This window comes from Topomyia yanbarensis, chromosome 3, assembly GCF_030247195.1.
Source record: "Topomyia yanbarensis strain Yona2022 chromosome 3, ASM3024719v1, whole genome shotgun sequence".
In the NCBI taxonomy this organism is placed as follows: Eukaryota; Metazoa; Arthropoda; class Insecta; order Diptera; family Culicidae; genus Topomyia; species Topomyia yanbarensis.
Window position 1 is genome coordinate 117,846,437 of NC_080672.1, and position 22,263 is coordinate 117,868,699.

At 42.3% G+C, this 22,263-nt stretch overlaps 1 long non-coding RNA gene across 1 annotated transcript; it reads right to left on the bottom strand.

Annotated features, from left to right (window-relative positions):
- Window positions 1–648: 648 nt before the first annotated feature.
- Window positions 649–6,006, bottom strand: LOC131693468 (uncharacterized). Its single transcript, XR_009306259.1, has 3 exons — window positions 5,328–6,006; window positions 1,193–1,224; window positions 649–1,109 (listed from the first exon to the last, which is right to left on the bottom strand). It is a non-coding gene; the product is annotated as an uncharacterized LOC131693468 (long non-coding RNA).
- Between the last annotated feature and the right edge of the window lie 16,257 nt (window positions 6,007–22,263).

A 22,263-nucleotide genomic window follows, 5' to 3' on the forward strand; every position in this document is an offset into this window, starting at 1 on the left:
ATTTCAAAATGCTAGATGAAATCCTACACAGTGTTAAGGACCGCCAATTAAGTCCAGCACTTAATAGCAATTTTGCTCGAGGTTCAGGTAATTTAACCATCGTCATGTGTGATACGCCATTTTACCCTACCGCTAACTAATGCGCACATTATATGTTCTCGCTTGAAGGATCCTTCAAGCGAAGGTGTTCCGTCCGGGTGCTATAGCATCCAAGCAGGAGTAGGGGATAGCGACCAGCCACGCTGTCTCTGGAGACGTTCCCGAAGCCTGCCGGCTTGTAGCCTAGCTCGCCGTCGGGCCAGTGTTCGACTCCCTCGCCCTGCGGGCCACCCAAAGGAGAACCACGCCTTTGGAGCTGATTCACCGGCCACCACAAGTCGGGCATCAGCCACATAGCCTCGAAGCAACACCCTCTCGAGAGGCAGGAATCAAGCGTCGTGATCACGATCAGCCGATTGAGCCGCCGGCACGGAATGATAAGTCGGTATTTTCGCCGCCGCTCAGCATAGCAGTTAGTCGAGACACTGACAGCATCGGTGTCAATGTGGTAACAACGATTACAGCCGCCTCGCCTCAACTCTGAAGGAAATCACCGTGGACGAATAAGGTCAGATCTGCACATTGTAAAACTTTTGTAAATATAGCAGTAAGAAATATCAATGGTGTTGTTAGAATACGTTTAGTGCCATAGAGAAGTTTAAAATCCAAGCGCTTGGAAATAGATAGTGGTATAGGTCGGTTTAGTAGAGTTCTACGAGTAGAACAGTGATCGATGTTAACCCTTTCAAGCCCAAATACAGTTTTATGGTATTACCGAGAAGAAAGAGAGAGTAGTTATTTGGTGGGGTGTAAAACGATTCATGATTACCGTCTTCCAAGGTTTTTTCACGATATTGGTGTTGGGTGGCAGCTGATGTGTTCGCGGAGTAACTAGGGAAGTAATTCGGGGAATTTGATGGACTCGCCCTGAGTCTCGCCGGGCAAACGAAATCTTGCTGCTTCACATACAATTGGGATTCATCCCGTTGTTTGGCGCGAAGTGAAGGCAGTTTCAACCCCTGAAACACGGTTCCTTTAGTGACCTGTTACATTTGGCGCCCAACGTGGGGCTGGGTAAAGTAAATCGTATGAAGAATTTTGCGGTTGTTTCAAATTCTTGTACAATTGGTAATCAAATTAAGGTTCTACTTACGTTTAGGATTGAGTATTAAGTTGGATTGAAATCTGAAATAAGAAATTTAATTGAATTATTCGGTAGAATTGGGTATAATTTAGATTTGTAGAAAATTAGTGGAATTGGATATAATTTAGGTTATTCGATTTTTCTTGCTCACTGCAGTACCGACATTAGTGTTAGGCACACGAGTTACTATTGGAATTGGTGTTTTTTTTTTTAAATAAGAACTTGTAACTCACTTAATTTGATATTATATACATTGGTTTTGGAATTGGGTTTGGAAAAATGGCGTATGCTACGAATCAAGTAGGTCTGGGAACCTACCTAAATCCCAACGATTTATTGCCGGATGAGATCAGTTATGAGCTTAATCTCAGAGGCTTGAACTTATCGGCATATAGCTTAGATGATCAGAGGCAAGCCTTGCGAAAAGCACAATTGGATGAAATCCATAATTCGAAAGTCATTCACTCCAATAAAACCGTGATGGACGATCTTACCGTAATACAAATAAAACTTACTACAGTACGGCAAGAGCTGCAGATATATGGTCGAACGAGACAGCTAATGTCGAGACTGAGGCATGTGCGGTTACGTATTTTACGTTCAAATGCGATGGATAGTTACCAAGTTAAGGTTAAGGAGGATTTACTCGAGGAGGTGGAGCTAATTTACGATGTTTTTGCAACCTCGGAGGACCAAATTTCCGAACTCAGAAGATCAACCATAGGAAGGAGATCGTTACCGGTCAGTCTAGGAACAATTCCTAGAGACCCATATCTTGAGTTTCCCCCACCGCCACAGGTCCCCCGGTCCACGGAAGTCGGACCGATAGCAAATTGTGATCCAATAACATTCAACAGACAACAAGGTACTCCCACTGGCACATCGATGTCACCACCAGGGCAAGGACTGAGACAGCAACAAGTACAAGAAAGTCAATCCAGAAGCATCCAAGGGCAACTGCAGAACCCACGACAACCACAACTACCGCTACTTCAGGATGGCGTGAAGGATCAGACACAACAGCAATCGATCCAACGGATACCCCATCTGCAGTATGAACAGGAAGCGCGGGACCGAAATCATCAAGGAAACGAGAATCGGCAACGACGACTACAGAACCAAATACCCTTACCAAGGCAAGAACAGAGGGGCACTCTAGCTGTAAACCAGCCTGGAGAGACTGTTTTTCGGGACTTTCGACAGAACCCATTATCAACTGCAGCGATAGGCGGTCAACGTCAGCTCGACCAAGACCTTGTAAGTGAAGGAAGCGCTGAGCTACCTCCCTTATCGGAAGATGTCGAACACGCCTTGTCTCGAGCCGACGTCAGTAGAATCGTAGAGGAGGTACTCTCAAACCAGTTGGGACAAAGGATGGAAGAACTTCGGCAAAGTATGCAAAACTTATTGACGAACCAGGGGAGACGTAACATAGATGCACAAGAGAGAAACGATGGAGACCGATTATTTCTACAAGAGTGTGACCGAATGAATTTTTCAATGGTTACCAATCCGCCCGTACCACCGCAATTGGAGCGGCCAATCCCCAATCCAGGAGTGGCACAGAATGTTCAGGGAAGCAGAGACGGGGTACCCCCTCGTAACGTAGGGGATTTTTTTTCAGGAAATGAGTCACAAACCCGGAATAGGACAAATAATCTGGCGGGCATGGAAATGAATAATTGCTTCCGAACCCCAATTAATAAATGGCAAATTCGGTTCAGTGGTGAACAGAGAGGTATGACAGTAGAAGAATTTGTAAAAAGGGTGGAAATACTAGCTAAAAACAATCAAATTTCTGATGCAGAATTATTGAGCAAGGCCAATTTTTTGTTTAAACCAGAATCGCCAGCGGAGATTTGGTATTACACATTTAGCAGCAAATTTACTTCGTGGGCAGTACTTAAGTATCATCTGCGGATACGTTTCGAAGTGCCGAACAAAGATAAAGTACTAGAGCGACAAATTAGAGACCGAAAACAGCTTCCAAATGAAACTTTCGTCGCCTACTTAGGCGAAATCGAAAGACTTTGTCAACAGATGTCACAACCAATAGATGAAAAGACAAAGTTGGACGTGCTATTTGAAAACATGAAGGACTGGTACCGTCCTCACTTCGCGTTTTTGAATATCGCTCAATTAAATGTAGAAGCACTTTGTAGTCTCTGCTACGAACTCGATAAGTCGGTGTACCGATCTTACGCTCCGAGGATCAGACCCTATGCTGTTAACAATTTGGAAGGTGTGGATGGCGAAGAACAGGATGAGGACGAAGTGAACGCGGTGAGTCGATTCAAACCCAACAAGGACACTAAGATAGCTGATCCACACAAAACAATTGCAGAGCCTGTTAATGACTCCGAAAATAATGTATTGTGTTGGAACTGTAAGCAATTCGGCCATTTTTGGAGAAATTGCACAAGGGGAAAAAGAATATTCTGCCATATTTGTGGATTAGCAGAGGCGGTAGCGTACAACTGCCCAAACAACCATAGAATGATGAGACCATTAAACCAAAAAAACGACTCCAGGGAAAGGAATTAGGGAGGATCCTTTCTAGCAACGATAATTTTACTCCCACATCAAACTACTACAGCAAATTCTCAGAGGTGATGAATATAAATGTCCGCGCTAACAGATGTCCACATGTGTCGGTAACAATTTTAGGAACAGTGATGGAAGGGTTGCTCGATTCAGGGGCGGCAGTGAGCATAATAAGCGATCGTAGTTTGCTTGAAAAGCATAACTTTACGGAAAACTCATCGAATTTACGTATCAGAACAGCTGATGGAACGACTCATAAGTGTGTCAGTATTGTATACATCCCGTATACGTTCCGAGGAACAACAAAGGTCGTACCGACACTGTATGTTCCCAACCTTGCGAAAAACCTTATTTTGGGGAGTGATTTTTGGAAGACGTTTAGAATTGAACCGGCAGTAGAGGAAAATGGAAATCTAACCCGCCTAAATGTTTGTAGCATAGAAAAGGACGAAACAACATTGGGCTTCGTTGAAGATTACTTCGCAGCCGAAACGACTGAGGTTAACATTATCTTGGAACCTACCGAGGAGGTTCTTAAACCAACCGAGACAGAAGAAGATGTGAGCCTAGAGTTGCCATCCGTAGAGAATCCATCGGTTAGAAGAACCACAGATATTGAAACCGAACATGAACTCTCCACAACAGACAAAGCGGAATTAGAGAAAATCATTAAAATTCTGGAAGGAAATGGCCAACTAGGAAGAACTCATTTATTACACCACAAAATTGAAATCATGGAAGGCCAAAAGCCCAAGAAACTCCCAAGATACCGATGGTCACCTGCAATTCAGAAGGAAATGGAGAAGGAGATTGAACGAATGAAGGAATTGGACGTGATCGAAGAATCGGAGTCTGATTGGTGCAACCCTTTATTACCGGTGAAAAAAGCATCAGGTGAATGGAGACTTTGTCTCGATTGTCGGAGGATTAATGAGGTAACCAAAAAAGATGCTTACCCGTTCCCCGACATGCACGGAATATTAGGGAGGATAGAGAAGGCCAAGTACTTTTCGATCATTGATCTGTCCAAGGCTTATTGGCAAATTCCGCTGGCGGAAGAAAGTAAGGATTACACCTCTTTTAGAGCAGGAAAATCGCTTTACCGGTTTAAAGTCATGCCCTTTGGATTGACTGGAGCACCGATTACGCAAACTAAATTGATGAACAAAGTTCTAGGATACGACCTCAAGCCTCAAGTTTTCGTCTATTTAGATGACATTGTCATTACATCTCGAACGGTGGATGAACACTTAAGGTTACTGCGGACGGTAGCAGACCGGTGGAAAGGAGCAAACTTATCGATAAGCATCGACAAATCAAAATTTTGTCAAAAGAGGATTGCATACCTTGGCTACATTTTGTCAGAAGAGGGACTATCGATTGATAGCTCGAAGTTAGAGCCGATTTTGAGTTACCCTTCACCAACCACATTGAAGGAGGTAAGAAGGTTAATGGGTATGGTGGGATTTTACAAACAGTTTATAGCGAACTACAGTACTATATTGGCACCTATTACTGATCTATTGAAGAAGTCAAAATCGAAACTTATTTGGACACAAGAAGCCGAAGCGGCGTTCAACAATGTTAAAAATATACTCACGTCACCACCAGTTTTGACTAATCCAGATTTCAGGCTAAAGTTCGTCGTAGAATCCGATGCATCAAAAGTCGCCGCAGGTGCAGTACTGGTTCAGTACCAAGAAGGAATTAGACGTCCAATTGCATTCTTTTCAAAAAAATTTTCGGCCACGCAAAAGAAGTACTCAGCAACAGAGCGTGAATGCCTTGCTGTAATCTTGGCGATTGAAAAATTCCGTCATTACATCGAAGGCACACACTTTACAGTCGTTACCGATGCCCAATCCTTGAAATGGTTAAACCAAGTAAGTGTCGAAGGAAACTCCGCCCGATTAGTAAGATGGGCGTTGAAGCTGCAGCAACATGACATTACCCTGGAATATAGGAAGGGTAAATTGAATATTGTGGCAGATGCACTATCAAGAGCGGTAAAAGATAAAGATATACTTACAATTGATCTGGATCTGGAGAAGTTACAGAGGAATATCGAACGGGACCAGGCAAAATATAAAGACTTCAAAGTCATCCGAGGGAACGTGTATAAATATGTTCCTAGCGTTAATCCGGCAGATCCTCGATACGAGTGGAAGTACATTCCACCTAAAGTTGACCGCATAAAAATCCTGGAGGCGGAGCACAGCATTGCGCATTTCGGGTACTATAAAACTCTGAAGAAGGTTCAGGAGAAGTATTACTGGCCGAGCATGAGTGTCGAGATAAAACGATTCTGTAGAGGATGTGACACGTGCAAAACGTCAAAGCACCCAAATACCAATCGGGTTCCTCCGATGGGGCGTCCGAAACTTGCTAGCATGCCTTGGCAAGTGATTTCGTTAGACTTTGTGGGACCGTTCCCAAGGTCCAAAAAGGGAAATACAGTATTGTTGGTCATAACGGACCATTTTTCCAAATTTGTCATCATTCAACCAATGCGGGATGCCAAAACAGTAGCGGTTGCAACGTTCATAGAATCTATGATATTCCTTTTATTTGGCGTGCCCGAAATTGTTATCTCCGACAATGGGCCCCAGTTTAAATCGGCCGTGTTTGCTTCATTGATAAAAAAATACAAGATTAACCACTGGAAAAATGCCAGTTATCATCCAGCCAACAATCCAACTGAGCGAGTAAATCGCGTTATAGTTGCAGCAATCAGAACCTACTTGAAAGGAGAAGAACAGAAAGGGTGGGATGAGAATCTGCAAAAAATTGCAATGGCTATAAGGACAGCGGTACACGAATCTACGGAGTTTACGCCGTATTTTATAAACTACGGAAGGAACTACATAAGTTCTGGGGAAGAGTACTCGCGAATTAGAGAAACAGGAGAAGAATTAGAATACGAACCGGGGAAACTGAACGAAGAAATGAAAGGAATTTTTGAAAAAGTGAAGTTAAACCTGAAAAAAGCGTATGAGAAATATGGGAAATATTATAATTTAAGAGCTAACGCAACATCGGTTCAGTATAAAGTAGGAGACATAGTATTAAAAAAAAATCATTTCCTATCGAACAAAGCAAAGGGCTTTAACGCGAAACTGGCTAACACCTACTCACATGCGAAAATAACAGAAAAAATTGGATCTCACTGCTATGCATTAGAAGATTTGAATGGGAATAAGTTGGGTATTTTCAGAGCCGCCGACTTACAAGCAAAATAATGCGGCATAATTTACAAGGGTAACAAACCAAGGAGCACAAAGCCGAATTGCTAAACGTGAATTGGTTCCACTCGCCTCGCTGTCTATGAACCATTTTACACACAGATTCGGAGAAATGCGCTTCGGCACATTGAGAGCAATCAGTAAATGGAATCCAGCGTGAGTCTATGTGCAACAGATTATGACCGGGTTCAGATGGCAACCGAAACAATTCGACGGGTAGACAATTGCCTTTGTAGTTCAAAACCCAAATCGAGTAACTGCCAACTCGCCGATGTTGACTCACCATCGCATCTGGCTCGAGAAGCGGATAAAAATGTAAAAATGTCAAGCTATGTACAATAAACGAAGAACTCGAAGGAGACACGGAAACACAAAACATCGTTTTGGATGGCCGTTATGGCAATGTATATAGTGTAAATAAAATAGGAATAGTAATATTAGAATAGAGAAGGTAGAACAAATAGAAATCTCATTCGTTTTCGAGCTCTCCATCGAGACAGAGGTTGTTTTTTTCTAGTCCGTAGTGCTGTGTGAGGCGATAAAGAATAGTTTTAATCCGCATTCAAGGTTATTTTGCCAGTTCGGTTCGGTCCTCAGTCTTTTGTTCGCGTGTGAGGCTTAAACAATAGCCAGCTGTATAAGCTGGATCGGTTCGTCGTTGGACACCAGTTTAAAGCTAAGTGGTTTTTGTCTTTTGTAACACATTTATTGCTTTCTTCCGTCTGCGCGGGCGCTGACCCCGTGCGTTGACGTTTTCTATGGTTCCCTCTCCGGATGGTCAAATGGAAGTTGAATCGGGTTCAACTTCTAAGGCTCCCCCCCGGCCCAAATGCTATCCAGAACTCTCAACTGGTCCATTTGTGGTCTTCTTTCGGCCCAAGACTAAATCACTGAATCTTCTTCAGATTTCTAGAGACCTGACGGAACGGTTCTCGGCTGTGACCGAAATTTCAAAGGTCCGCTCGGACAAGATAAGGGTGTTGCTAGCCAACTCAAAGCAGGCAAACGATATTGCTTGCTGTGAGCACTTTACGCGGGATTATAACGTGTATATTCCGGCTGTAAGAGTACAATCCGAAGGCGTCGTAACCGATGAGAGTTTGACGTGCGAGGATCTGCTGAAGTACGGGGTTGGCCGATTCAGAGACCGCTTACTTCAGCCAGTTAAAATACTTGAGTGCAAACGTTTGCACTCAGTAGTAGTTGCGGGGGATGGTTCAAAAACGTACCCCCAATCAAACTCTTATCGGGTGACCTTCGCTGGTACCGCTTTGCCAAATTTCGTCCTCTTGCACAAGGTTCGTCTGCCTGTGCGTCTGTTTGTGCCGCGGGTCATGAATTGCACAAAGTGTAAACAACTGGGTCACACAGCCACCCATTGTAGCAACAAGGCCCGCTGTGGAAAATGCGGGGAGAATCATCTAGATGATTCGTGCAGTAGGCAAGCCGAAAAGTGTCCTTACTGTGCGGAGAGTCTGCATGATATCTCGGCATGTCCCGCGTACAAACTACGCGGGGATAAACTGAAACGTTCCCTTGCGGGACGATCCAAACATTCTTTCGCAGAAATGTTAAAGAATGCTACGCCACCATCCTCAGCAAACATCTATACTCACTTGCCTCCTGACGAGGGCGAGGCTGGTAACCCACAAGAGGGAACATCTACTAGGGTGCCTAGAATTTATAGGAAGAGGAGGAACACTTCCTCTCGTAAAGTTCCTTGTAAAGGCCAGAAGGTGTCCCTTGAGGGGGCTCCGAAAGTCACATCTATTGGAAGTGTTGCAATCAAACCGAAGCAATTAGCTCCTGGTCTCGGAGGATTAAGCTCAGAGAAGGAGTTCCCAGCACTTCCAGGAACATCAAAAATCCCAAGTGTTCCTTTGTTTCAGTTCGAGAGTAATCACAGCACTGGAATTATAAAACTCTCGGACATAGTGGACTGGATAATAAAAACTTTCAATATTACTGATCCTATTAAAAGTCTTATGTTAGCTTTTCTCCCTACAGTGAGAACATTTTTGAAGCAGTTGACTGCTAAATGGCCCCTCCTCTCAGCGATTGTATCCTTCGATGGCTAACTCATCGAACGAGGTCACGGATTTGATCACTGTTCTACAGTGGAATTGCAGAAGTATCATCCCGAAAATCGATTCCTTCAAAATTTTAATAAATAATTTGAGTTGCGATGCATTTGCATTATGTGAAACTTGGTTAACTTCCGACATAGAACTCAACTTCCACGACTTTAATATTATTCGCCTGGATCGAGACACCCCCTATGGAGGAGTGCTTTTGGGGATCAAAAAGTGCTATTCCTTCTACAGAATTAACCTTCCCTCGATAACAGGTATTGAAGTTGTCGCTTGTCAAGTAACAACCAAAGGCAAAAGCCGTTGCATAGCTTCCATATATATTCCCCCCAACACCGCGGTTGGGCACCGACGGCTACAAGACATCTTAGAATCCCTGCCAGCACCGCGACTAGTTTTAGGAGACTTTAACTCTCACGGTACAGCATGGGGTTGCCTCTATGATGATAACCGGTCTTCCTTAATTCAGGATCTTTGCGATAACTTCAATTTGACAATTTTAAACACGGGTGAAATGACACGGATTCCTGCTCCTCCAGCGCGCCCGAGCGCCTTAGACTTGTCCCTTTGCTCAACATCGCTGCGGTTAAATTGCACGTGGAAGGTAATTCCTGATCCCCACGGCAGCGACCATCTGCCGATTGTAGTCTCAATCAATAACGGTTCAAGGCCATTGAAATCAATCAATATTTCGTATGACCTCACACGAAATATCGATTGGAAGAGCTATGCTGCCGCGATATCCGACAACATCGAATCTACCCAAGAACTTCCTCCGGAGGAAGAGTACAGCTTTTTGGCTGGCTTGATTCTCGACAGCGCGAATCAAGCTCAGACTAGGCCAGTACCCGGCGCGAACATACAAAAACGTTCTCCCAATCCCTGGTGGGATAAAGAGTGCTCAGACGTGTACGCAGAGAAGGCCGCCGCGTTTAAGACCTTCCGGAACGACGGTTTACCCGCCAGTTTTCGACAGTACGCGACGTTAGACAAGCGAATGAAGAGTTTGATGAAAGCCAAAAAACGCGATTATTGGCGCCGGTTCGTCGACGGATTAACGAGAGAAACATCGATGAGCACTCTTTGGGGAACAGCCCGACGTATGCGAAATCGAAACAGTACTAATGAGAGCGTGGAATATTCAAACCGTTGGATATTCGATTTCGCCAAGAAGGTTTGTCCGGATTCCGCCCCGGCACAGAAGATTTACCGCGCCGCGTCTCCTCACGATAGCGCGAACGAAACACCTTTTTCGATGGTGGAGTTCTCACTTGCTCTCTTGTCGTGTAACAATAAAGCTCCGGGGCCAGACAGAATCAAATTCAACTTGTTGAAGAATCTGCCTGACTCTGCCAAGAGACGCTTGTTGAACTTATTTAATAAGTTTCTCGAGGCTAACATTGTCCCACTCGATTGGAGACAAGTGAAGGTCATCGCCATCCAAAAACCAGGAAAACCAGCCTCCGACCACAATTCGTACCGTCCGATCGCAATGCTATCCTGTATCCGGAAGTTGTTCGAGAAAATGATCCTATCCCGCCTCGACAATTGGGTCGAAGCAAATGGCTTACTGTCAGATACACAATTTGGCTTTCGCAAAGGCAAAGGGACGAACGATTGTCTTGCGTTGCTCTCAACTGAAATTCAAATGGCCTATGCTAGCAAAGAGCAGATGGCATCAGTGTTCCTAGATATTAAGGGGGCTTTTGATTCAGTTTCGATCAACATTCTTTCAGAGAAGCTGCACCAGCATGGTCTTTCAGCGACTTTAAACAACTTTTTACTAAACTTGTTGTCGGAAAAGCACATGCATTTTTCGCATGGTGACTTATCGACATCACGATTTAGCTACATGGGCCTTCCCCAGGGCTCATGTCTAAGCCCCCTTTTATACAATTTCTATGTCAACGACATTGATGAATGTCTTGACAATTCCTGCACGTTAAGGCAACTTGCAGACGATGGCGTGGTGTCTGTTACGGGACCCAAAGCTGTCGATCTACAAGGACCATTACAGAATACCCTGGACAATTTGTCTGCTTGGGCTATTAAGCTGGGTATCGAATTCTCCACGGAGAAAACTGAGCTGGTTGTATTTTCAAGGAAGCGTGAACCAGCACAACTACAGCTTCTATTAATGGGTCAAACTATCGCTCAGGTCTTCACAGTAAAATATCTAGGGGTCTGGTTCGACTCGAAAGGTACTTGGGGATGCCATATTCGGTATCTGAAACAGAAATGCCAACAAAGGATCAACTTTCTTCGTACAATAACCGGAACATGGTGGGGTGCCCACCCAGGAGACCTAATTAGGTTGTATCAAACAACGATACTGTCGGTAATGGAATACGGATGCTTCTGCTTTCGCTCCGCCGCGAACATACATTTCATCAAACTCGAAAGAATTCAGTATCGTTGTTTGCGTATCGCCTTAGGGTGCATGCAGTCGACCCATACGATGAGTCTCGAAGTGCTGTCGGGCGTTCTCCCGTTGAAAAATCGATTTTGGGAACTCTCATATCGATTGCTCATTCGATGCGATATCTTGAACCCGGTCGTGATTGAAAATTTCGAAAGGCTTGTTGAGCTCAATTCTCAGACCCGTTTCATGTCCCTGTACTTTGACTACATGGCGCAGAATATTAACCCTTCTTCTTACAATCCCAACCGTGTGCATTTCATAAATACTTCTGAATCTACTGTTTTCTTCGACACATCCATGAAAGACGAGATTAGTGGAATTCCGGACCACATACGCCCACAAGTGGTTCCAAACATTTTTTATAATAAATTCCTAGAAGTCGACTGTTCTAAGATGTTTTATACTGACGGATCAAACCTCGAAGGATCCACTGGCTTCGGTATTTTCAATCAAAAGTTCACCGCCTCCTACAAACTCAGTGACCCTGCTTCAGTTTACGCCGCAGAACTAGCTGCCATTCAGTATACCCTTGGAGTCATTGAAACATTACCCGCAGACCATTACTTCATCGTTTCGGATAGCCTCAGTTCCATTGACGCTATTCGTTCGATGAAACAAGGCAAGCACTCCTCGTATTTTTTGGGGAAAATACGGGAGCTACTGAGTGCTTTATCTGACAACTCTTTCCAGATTACCTTGGTATGGGTCCCTTCTCATTGCTCCATTCCGGGCAATGAGAAGGCAGACTCCTTAGCTAAGGTGGGTGCCTTAGAAGGAGACGTTTACGAAAGACCAATTTGCTTCAGCGAATTTTTCAGTATTACTCATCAGAGAACCCTCGAAAGTTGGCAAACTTCGTGGAGCAGTGGAGAGCTGGGAAGGTGGCTACATTCGATAATCCCTAAGGTATCGACGAAACCTTGGTTCAAGGGGATGGATGTGGGTCGTGACTTCATTCGTGTGATGTCCCGACTCATGGCAAACCATTACACGCTGGATGCACATCTCCGGCGTATTGGGCTCGTGGATAGTGGTATCTGCGCTTGTGGCGACGGCTATCACGACATCGAGCACATTGTCTGGGCGTGCACCGAGTACAGTTCCGCTAGGTCTCGGCTAATGGATACCCTGCGGGCCCGAGGAAGACCAACCAACGTCCCGGTTCGAGATGTGCTGGCAAGCCGCGATGTTCTCTATATGTCCCTTATATACACCTTTGTGAAAACCATCAATATACAAGTCTAACTGCCCCTTGTTATCTCCTTATCATTCTCAGAACGCTCTTCCACCTGTATCAAACCATCTGTATCGAATGAGCCAACAAACACGGGACCTACGGCACGAACATAACACGCTTAACTCGAAATGTAGCCGATCCACATCTGAGCCGTACTACGAAATCGTCTGGAAAAACCCCTGCCATCTTGAGGAGGACCACCCGGCGTCCCAGTACATGATTCCCCTGATGAAGGCCACTCGAGTTTGTAATCCATCCGTTGATCTCACGATGCCTGAAACTGAAATAATTTTCTCTCCCTGCCATCTTTGTCTACCCCCCCCCCTCCCCTGACTCTTATACCCAGAAGTAACACCCCTACCCCCCCCCCCCCCCAATATCATCACGAAGCATTTAGCTCTTCTTGTCTCTTCTAGTTTTAACTATTATATTATATAATCTCGTTGAAATAGCCCAACTCTACTACCCACAAAAATAACTATAATTACGAATCTTTACAAAATTCAATCATGCCCTCTAGTTATGCCTAGTTTTAAGTTAGTCGTAAAAAATTGTCCCCCTTAATTAAACATTATTTGCTCCAATAATCTCACTGATAAAAATGTCAAACCATATTGCCACAAAAACTAAATGACCCCCCTAATCTTACGAAAACAATATTATCCCCTTGTGTAGATATATAAGATAGCTATAAAATCGCATTAGTTTCATTTTAAAAAAATCAATATGTAATCCCCTAGTTTTAAGCAATTTAAAATGTAAAACAAAACAAAATTGGCACCTTTAAGCTAACGCAACGTGCCTTATCAAATAAACGATTTGAATAAAAAAAAAAAAATAGAAATCTGAGTCGGATCGTTTGAAATGGAAGAATATTTCGTGGCGCTTAGATTCATAAATAAGAAGTCTAAGAAGATGCCAGTCAAAACAAACTTGAAGTCGAGCCAGACGGTTAATACATAACGAGATATTCGAATCCACGCCAGACACATAAGCACTTTCAAGTTCACTTGCGGTAAATAGTAAATAAAGTTCAAAACCGGTTTTGCTCCATAGTTATTAGTAGCCCGAAGAAGGTCACTAGCACATACAGAAAGCAACACACTAGATTTTTTTTCAACAAAGCATTGAAAGCAATAGCACACACACATTCTGTAGGCAGATTTAAACATGTTAGCTAAGATTATCATAGGATACAAAATCAAATCTACTATGCATAACATACGATACTTTGAAGATGCATAAACATCTCGAGGTAGTACAGGCGATGCAACATGATTCGTTGCATTTTGTCTATAAAATATCCGACTAGTTTTCGCGGAGCACACATTAGTTCGGTTTAGGTTAACCAAGGGTACAATCGAGTAGTAGTCGCGACGGGAAACTGAAAGGATTGTTCAACATTTCGATCATGTATTGGAACGTAGGTAGAAGACTAATCGTTTGATATCGGGAACAGTCAGGATTAGCAGAGGTCGGATCATTTTTCAAAGAAGGGATCAGCAAAATTGTAGAGGAGTTTAGGGATGCGATGTAGAGATCGGTTTGAGAATTCTGTTCGGGTTGTAACCTGAACGCGAGGAATAGTTATTTATTCCAGTTTAAGTTGGTTCGTCGGCGCGTTAACCACGTAGTGCGGTCGAATTGTTATTTGACGAAGGAAGCAAGGCTTCCGTTCTTATTGGTGTAATATGGCTCGAGATTGTTATCGGAGCAAGCTAAGAAGCGAAGAAGATTTAGAAGAAGAATAAGAAGAAGGAAAGTGGAATCGTACGGGGGAAATCAGTGGAAAAGTGATCCGATGAGAATAAAATAAGTTCATAGAAAAGTTTGTTTAAAATCATAACAAGCAAGGAATAAAATAATGATTTTGTGTAGTGAAATCAAATCACCTTCGTTCGGAATAGATGATGAAAATGCAAAAAGGAATAAAAGTAAATGGAACGAGTTTGGATAATTAAGAAAAGGTAATTTTTTTTAATATAGTAAAAGCTAATAGCAGTAAGGAATAAAATATAAATACCTTAACAATATTTTGAAAAACACAGCAAAAATATAAATAAAAATATTGCCTTCGTCAATATTTTTTAAATTGAGTTGGGGATAATGTAACGATGTTACAGATAGAGCCTGTTGAATGGCTGAAGTTGCTCGATCACGCTAATGTGTAAAGCAGCAATATTTAGCCCTTGTGTGACGGTAGCGCTATATGCGACTAATAGTCGAACTATTGCACCTCTTAGTCGCGAGAAAAAAATGCATCAGGTGGTACTCATGGTCATATCTTTAAAAAAAATCTTTGGACATGATGAGTCCGCGAATTGGTGTTGGTGGGAATGCGAATAGGTGATGGGTGAAATAGGAAAAGATTTCTATGGTCTGAATAGCTATTCTTTCTCGATTCGTTCGGCGTACCAGTAAGACGGCTTTAAGCTGCGAAAAAAGTGAAGTTAGGAGAAGCTATCGGTTAGAAGTAACGGAATACCGTTCGAATTCGTTACGTAAGTTCAATTTAAAAAAAGCAAGATTGTATCAAGTTAATATTTTAAAACTTATAGATCGAGAAAAAGAGAAAAAAGTGGAAGTTAACAGGCCCATGTGCGGGATAGTGTAGCTCCTTTTGTAAGTCGGTAAAATGTCTATAACAGTGGAAATCTCTAAATAAGTATTTATTTCAAAATGCTAGATGAAATCCTACACAGTGTTAAGGACCGCCAATTAAGTCCAGCACTTAATAGCAATTTTGCTCGAGGTTCAGGTAATTTAACCATCGTCATGTGTGATACGCCATTTTACCCTACCGCTAACTAATGCGCACATTATATGTTCTCGCTTGAAGGATCCTTCAAGCGAAGGTGTTCCGTCCGGGTGCTATAGCACCCAAGCAGGAGTAGGGGATAGCGACCAGCCACGCTGTCTCTGGAGACGTTCCCGAAGCCTGCCGGCTTGTAGCCTAGCTCGCCGTCGGGCCAGTGTTCGACTCCCTCGCCCTGCGGGCCACCCAAAGGAGAACCACGCCTTTGGAGCTGATTCACCGGCCACCACAAGTCGGGCATCAGCCACATAGCCTCGAAGCAACACCCTCTCGAGAGGCAGGAATCAAGCGTCGTGATCACGATCAGCCGATTGAGCCGCCGGCACGGAATGATAAGTCGGTATTTTCGCCGCCGCTCAGCATAGCAGTTAGTCGAGACACTGACAGCATCGGTGTCAATGTGGTAACAACGATTACAGCCGCCTCGCCTCAACTCTGAAGGAAATCACCGTGGACGAATAAGGTCAGATCTGCACATTGTAAAACTTTTGTAAATATAGCAGTAAGAAATATCAATGGTGTTGTTAGAATACGTTTAGTGCCATAGAGAAGTTTAAAATCCAAGCGCTTGGAAATAGATAGTGGTATAGGTCGGTTTAGTAGAGTTCTACGAGTAGAACAGTGATCGATGTTAACCCTTTCAAGCCCAAATACAGTTTTATGGTATTACCGAGAAGAAAGAGAGAGTAGTTATTTGGTGGGGTGTAAAACGATTCATGATTACCGTCTTCCAAGGTTTTTTCACGATATTGGTGTTGGGTGGCAGCTGATGTGTTCGCGGAGTAACTAGGGAAGTAATTCGGGGAATTTGATGGACTCGCCCTGAGTCTCGCCGGGCAAACGAAATCTTGCTGCTTCACATACAATTGGGATTCATCCCGTTGTTTGGCGCGAAGTGAAGGCAGTTTCAACCCCTGAAACACGGTTCCTTTAGTGACCTGTTACAATTGTTCGGTGTTTGGGTACAAAAACTACAAAATATCGAAATTTGACTTTACGTTATTTTTATGAAGCTTCGTAAAGTGTCTATTTTTTATAAAACAAATAAATCTCAGATTTGAGCAAGACTAATAAATTACAAGAGAGTTTTTATTTTCCTTTAGAGTGGGATGCGCCAAATTTATTTTTAAGAGTTTGTTTATTTTAAATACAATTTTTGTAAAACTAATTGGAAATTATTTCAAATTATTTTAAGCTAAAATTCGTAACATTTTTTTTATTGTTCAATATTCCAACGTGTTAGAATGGATGAAACTTTTTGTACATCGATAAAGCACTGAAACAAAACAATTTTAGCAGTTTTAAAGGTTTCCAGAATCTTTTATTCTAGTTGGACACGAATTATAGGAATTTTGGTTACTCGAATTTCACAGTACATTGAAATACTTTGTATAATACCAATTAACATCTATTTAACAATGAGTATCTTTCCAGAATTAGTTTAAACAAACATTTGAATGAAAAACATTGAAAATGATAACTTAATGTGGGTGAACATGCAGGTTATCAAAGTCACCCCGGAATACGAAAACGGACTTCAACTTGAAATCATTTTTGGAAAAATAGCTGAAAGCGGACAATTTTAGGTAAAACCATCCAATCTTATTCTCCATACATCAGTACATAGTTTAAAAATATTAAACTTGAAAAAAATGTGTTGCGTCTAGAAATATGTAATGATTACTCCGAAAAGTGATCAATGTCACCCCGGTTTACGGTAATTGAGCCTCTTGTAGATATTTCACCGCAATAAGCAGGGATCAGGACAAAATGGCTCAATCGGAACGGCTGTTTGAAAATAAAATGAACAGGTTGTAGTGGGGGCAATATTAACCATCTTGCCACTCTAAGTACCAAGCCTCAAAATTAGTCGGAACGCTAAACTTAAGTTGCTATATCAATCGCCCATGGATAACCCCAAGTTAGGAGATGTGGTTAAGGCTCAAGTTACCTCAAGGCTTGGTAGTATGCGTAAGAAAAATTGTGTTCAGCTTTGCCACCAGATTATCCATTTACACCTTTTCAAAACTCTAAAAGAAGAATATCAGTCGATTTATTAGATCATCACGATTCAATTCATGCAAAATACCTGCTGGAAAAACCGTCGGCTTAGCTGGATGGTGCTTTTGAAAAAGTGGCTGTGATTTTTTGTCACACTACCACACCGAGCTGGGGTACGCAACACAACTGCGCAATGAAAAAACCACAGCCACTTTTTCAAAAGCACCATCCAGCTAAGCAAATGGTTTTTCCAGCAGGTATTTTGCATGATTTGAATCATGGTGATCTAAAAAATCGACTCATATTCTTCTTTTAGAGTTTTAAAAAGGTTTAAATGGATAATCCGGTGGCAAAGCTGAACACAAATTTTCCTACGCACACTACCAAGCGTTCAATTCTAACACATGCTTAAAAAAGGTAACTTGAACCTTAATATTACGTCATAAAAATTTAATTTTTCCGTGACAAGTTTTTTCTTGCCCACAAAATACCCTGTCTGTATGCAATGCTCATGATCCGCCGGGACATCAGTATTGCTCGGAAAATGCTTTTCAACGCTACGCATTGCATACAAACAGGACACTTTTCAGGTTGCTAAAAGGTGTTCATTTTAATACCACCGCATGTTCATTTTACCCTCACGCTATAAACGTGTCTCATTTTTGGACATGTTTTGAAATCAAAAATGTTTTTCGAAAAAATGCGTTTATGCCGAAGTATTTTCACCAAATATATGCAAAACATGCCTAACAAGAAACATATAAGGTGATTGTAGTATCTCAATTACTTATTAGTTAGAAACCAATGACTTTGATTAACGTGTTCACTTTACCACCAGTTCCCCTATACTTGATTCAATGACAATAGGAGATAAGAAATTCAAAATTAAAATTTGATTAGATTTAACATAGGAATGTCACGTGCTAGAGTTGTACGAGAAGACCAATGTCTAGTGACAATTTTTAGCCGCGCTTGCTGTTTTTATTTTCTATAATTTGTAGATATACAATTTTGCGGTTATACTAACAATCTAGTTCACCCAACATTCATGTTTTTTCAACCAACATTATCCGTCGACATTCAGCAAACCTTTCTACTCCAAATTCACCGACATTGTTGCTGCCAACGTTTACCCGACTACACAAAACCTGTTCTACCAATCCCGAGACTTTGCCATTAGCTTACAGGTCACCTTCTGCAATATATCACACATCTCCATTAGCGTCTGACATGGTCCTATTTTAGGGGGCCATTTCTCACTGTTCAGCTTTTTTTTCTTCTCCGCATATGGCAGTCGGTTCTAGCTCTGCGAATGCTAACAGGCGATATATAGTAAGTTAGCAAAAGCGAACCGAAAAGAAACTACTAGGTAACGATGATTTATAGAGCGACCGTCCATTTCAATAGGCTTTTCCGCAGACGACAACCATCGGCTCAAATTAAACTCAAATCAAGAATGTAAGCGTGTCCAAGTTTTCATCTGTCAGCGGATATCCTAGCAGCTGCTCATATCCTTAGCCTCGGAAGTACCTACGTCCTCGTCGTCACCCACTCCCCCGTCCGGATCAGAAAGTGCCATTGTCGCCAAGCAGTCTGTTCCTGCTGCTGGCATCAGCGACAATCTGACATACGGTTTTCCGAAGTTTGCTTTTCCGGTTTGCTGATGTCCACCTACATATATATAAAAGCGTATCGGACGCAAATATCGGAGGAATGAGGTGTTGGTCAAACACAAAAAACTTGAACCCCAATCTCGCTCTGTCCGAAACAATTTTTCTTTCGCTTGCCCAATTTCGTGCATGTATCGCTAGAAGATCTGCTGGGGAGGGAGTGCCTTTATCACCATCCATCGTCAAGTCAAGTGAATTGGGTCTGTCGTGGCATAAATAATTCAGACTTCGTCCAGTGAGTTAAACATTTGGAAACTGTTTATGATTTTCCTACCCGCTGCAGCTCGTTGTTTGCTCTGATACCACGGAAAAGGTCTTCTACCTTGTGTCGGAGTTTCATGCTGAAACTTTCGGAAACAATATGTGTACTGAATTATTTTTGTTTGGTTCAAGTTGTTCATTTTCAATAGAAACACTTTAGCTTGGAGTAATTTTTTTTTCGATTTTAATTCTTATGTGAGTTGGATAGTTTTTAATAAAAAAAACTTCCGCCAGAAACAACGGTGAGGTTGCATTCTTCTAGAACCGATCAAGTCGTCCCTCATCTCGTGATTTTCTCGCATCAGCAGTTTCCAATTCGGGATATTAGGTACCTACCATCGAACTTCATCGCGTCGTAGCGATGAATACTGCTCCATGTGCCCTCAGCCGTAGTCTCATTTCCTGAAACGAAACGGCCAGCAGCCTTTAACGAGCGTTCGATTAGTTGGTGGTGGATCGTAAAAATGTTGCTCCCCAGCTGCCACCCTCCGGCGGTCGGTCAACCAACAGCTGCCACTGTCTATCCGTCTGTTGTCTGTTGGTCCGAGCAACGAGAGGTCCGTGAACCATGGCACTGAACTCATCACTGGTCGTAGCGTGGTGATGGGCAGACTATGGTCTACCAAAAGCCAACCAATTCGGTTGATTCGGTGCGGCAACAAAACAGCGGCAGGTTTACCCCTCTGTAGAGATAGAAGCAAAAAACTTCACCTTCCGATGATTCAATATTGAATTAGAGCGATACTAATTTGTGTAATTCCGATGAAAGACCGTTTGTCTGCTACTTTTACATGGACCGAGGCTGATGCTGAAGGATTTTCCGTTTGTCGGCACTTTTGTGTTTCGGTGGAATACTCTGATTGTAGAAAAATTAGCACAGAATTGGTATTTATTGGTAAGCGAACAGAGGCTATTAATACTATTAGTTGATTAGTTTAATATACCCTAACTTTTTTCGGTCGTTGACTTCAAATATTGTGCTATATGACCGACTCTTCGTTAGGAGGAATATTTTCTGAAGGTGAAAATGAAATTTAGGCATAATTAGTCTTTATTCAGTTCCATCACCTAAGCCATTCACTACTGGGGCCCTATTTTCACAGCCACGTCACTTAGTTATCAGAAGACAATTTTGTTTAGTCAGTAGGTGACGTGACTGTGAGAATAGGGCCCCTGATATCATTCTACACGCTAGCAAAAGCAGAAAGTTTTTCAGAACAACTTAAAGCACGTTTTTGAAAGTGACAGGATTGGAGTTAAGGGTTTTTTGGACGGCTTTCTCAGTCTTGTTACAAGCAAAACGAAATTTTTTTACTGCCCGACGTTTCGGCCTTTGGTTTAGGCCATTTGCAAGGGATATAAGGTGTATCGTTATGCCTTTCTCCTATAGAAAGGCTATGCAATCACTCTGAAAATCGACTTATTAAGCCAAGCCCAGAGGGCTGAGTCTCTTATACCATTCAACTCAGTTCGTCGAGTTAGGCAAATGTCTGTGTATGTATGTGACCAAAAATATGCACTTCGGTTACTCGGAGATAGCTGAACCGATTTTCTCAAACTTAGTCTCAAATGAAAGGTACAACGTTACCATAGGCTGCTATTGAATTTCATTCAATTCCGACTTCTGGTTCCGGAGTTGCACGTTGAAGAGTGGGGTCTCGCATGAAATTCCCATATAAATCGGAATCAGCATGGTATTTAAAAGATGCAAAACTACATAAAATGTGTTCGAAAATGTTTGTATTTATAGTATCAGCTCACTGATCCACGTTGGCCACATTGGACACGTTCGGCGGAACCGGAAGCTTCGGGAAAGTGGAAATTTGTTTTTTCCTGAATTGAATTCACACCTGCTTCTCAGAAATGTCTGACTCGATTTTCACAAAATCAGTCTCAAATGAAAGCTAGAATATTCCTATTGAATGCTACTGAATTTCTTTTGAATCGGAGTTTTTGGTCCTGTGTTACGGGTTAAAGTATGCGGCTACATGCGAAATTTCCATATAAACCGGTAATCAATATATGTATAAATGATTCAAAAATAAAGAAACTGAGTTACAAATTGCTTGAAATTGTGGGCAGACACTCTTATACCATTCGAATCACTTTGTTGAGTTCGGAAAACGTGCTTGATCGTATGTGTGTATATCTATGTGTATGTGTGTGACCCACAATTGCGCATCGGTTACTCGGAGATGACCGAACCGATTTTCTCAAAACAAGTCTCAAATGGAAGGTATAATATGCAGTTTGGTGTTGTCTCCCTCCCCCCCCCACTTACCCTAACATCTCCACCTTTCATCAACCTCCCCCCCTCCCGTGGCCACCCTCGCACCCGCATTAGGGCATTGTAAAAAAACACTAATTTTTGAAATCTCAAAGGTCTCCTATTGTGACAAATAGCAAAGTAAACTCAGTTGCCAAATTTCATATCATTTGGATAATTTTTTACCTCCGCCCACTTTGTTTGAAGTTTTTGACATTAGTTCCATGGGAAAATACAGTGTGTCCCACATTTATACATTCACCCTAATTTTCCAGAATAACTTTTTTTCCATTCAAGCAAATTGCACCATTTTTTAGCGTTTGTTTTGAAGCCTAATCAACGATGTTTCTCGTAATTTAGAAGCCCTGGTGCGTTTTGTTTGTCTGTTATGGTAGTTTAAGTGAAAAAAGTGATGTTCCATATTTACAAGTTCACTTTACTTTTTTGCCTTTCTCATATAGAATCATATCATAAATTCATGAAAAAAGGTCACGATTTCGTGAACTGAATAATTTACGAAAATCATGACCTA